At 61.6% G+C, this 1,488-nt stretch overlaps 1 protein-coding gene across 4 annotated transcripts in view; it reads left to right on the top strand.

Annotated features, from left to right (window-relative positions):
• Positions 1 to 1,488, top strand: part of ARSG (arylsulfatase G) — a 141,413-nt gene that overhangs the window by 33,072 nt on the left and 106,853 nt on the right. The window contains exon 1 of one of the 4 annotated variants that reach the window (XM_027771148.1): positions 3 to 68. The exons of 2 other annotated variants lie outside the window; for them this stretch is intronic. The gene's annotated coding sequence lies outside the window, so the exon portion shown is untranslated. Of the gene's footprint in view, positions 1 to 2; positions 69 to 1,488 lie in introns of those variants that run through there. One more of the 4 variants, XM_027771146.1, reaches the window with a different exon arrangement.

Genomic DNA, 1,488 nt, shown 5'->3' with positions numbered 1-1,488 from the left:
CCCACGTGGATCGGGGCCGCGCCGGCGCGCGTCCGCTCGCCTGCCACCGGGGCTGGGGGTCACCGAAGGTAACAGCGTCGCGGTCCGGCGCGGGCCGCTCCCGCCAACGCCGCCGGGGTCCTTGACACGACCCCCCAGTCAGCCCCCACCGGGGCTTGCCTGGCCCGCCTAGATTTCCGCACTTTGCCGCAATGCAAGTGCACGGGTGTTGGGAGCGCCGGCTCCCTTGCACCCACCGCCAGCCCCGCCCGCGCCCTGGGGACTGGAGGATTTAGCCGGGAGAGGGGACGCGCGCCGTGGCTGGTCTTGCGCGGGGTTCGCGGCTGTACTGGCTCCGCGCAGCCCCGGGCAGAACAGGTTCCTTCCAGTTTGGGTGTGAGCCGCGCGCGCGGGGCTGGAGTTCCTCCTCCGGCGCCCACTTCCCCCGATTTCGTCAACTCGCGCCCCTCCACAGTTCCCTTTCCGAGGGTGGGGAGGGAGTGCCGCAATGGATGCTCCGAGCTGCCCGGCCGCTCCGGGAGCCTTGGGTAACCCCCCTCTGCCGCTGCAGCAGCATCCGCGTTGCGCGGAAGGAATGCGAGCGGCCGGGCTGAGTCAGCATCCCCGCCGGGCGCGCGCGCTCCCTTCCTGCCGGGCTGGAGGCGACGTCCGCACAGGTGCACGGCCCGGCCCGCGGGAGTCCCGCGTAGGGGGCCAGGAGGTCCACGGAGTCCGTGCGCTTCAGCACGAAGTCCCCGACCCCAAGGTCACTGTGGACTAAGCGGATGATGCACAGGAAACCCCAATTACGAGCTCCCGGGGGCACACGGCGTGTGTCGGTCCTGGGCATTTTAGAGACCGCGGGGGTGCAAGCTCTGCCTCTCCGTTTCCAGCTCACACCGCCAGGAACTGCTTGGAGGCCAAGGCCATGTTCTTTGCACCCCTCTATGGACTTTGACATCAGAGGCTAGGTTCATTGGGGTTCGGAGAACGTAGTTCCGATGTCCTGATATCAGAAACTCCAGAGAGCTTAGTTGGGCAGTGTCCTCGGAGGGTCGCCACCGGGAGGAGTTGGCGATTTGAATTTTAATAAAAACCCTTCCTTTTGCGTTGATTTCTCGCACGACTTTGGGCTGGGGTCTACTGGATTAAATGCCGTCCTTGTGAATAAGCTCTGGTGTGGGCCACGCAGGTGCGTTAGCGCAAAGTGTCCTGTTCCGGCCAGTACCAGCACCTTACGGCCAGCCCCTTCGCAACCCTGTAGGAGCAATTTAACTTCCTAGAGCCCTGATTTTGAAATCCTTGAAACGGGGGTCGTAGTGATATTCCCGGAGTCAAAGGGTTTAATTTATGATGGCTACAAGTTGCAGGTCACAGTGACTGATAAGCCCTTAATACCCATTCGTTCTTACTGTGATTATTTATGGTTTACTAAGATCAATTGCTGACGCCAAAACATGCCCCGCAAGAAATCCTTTTTATTTACTTATTTTAGAAAATGGACACTGC

The sequence above is a fragment of the Tupaia chinensis genome, unplaced genomic scaffold, assembly GCF_000334495.1.
Source record: "Tupaia chinensis unplaced genomic scaffold, TupChi_1.0 Scaffold000187_1, whole genome shotgun sequence".
Lineage (NCBI taxonomy): Eukaryota > Metazoa > Chordata > Mammalia > Scandentia > Tupaiidae > Tupaia > Tupaia belangeri.
The sequence above is the reverse complement of the archived record's forward strand: the minus strand, read 5'-3'. Positions and strand labels throughout refer to the sequence as shown.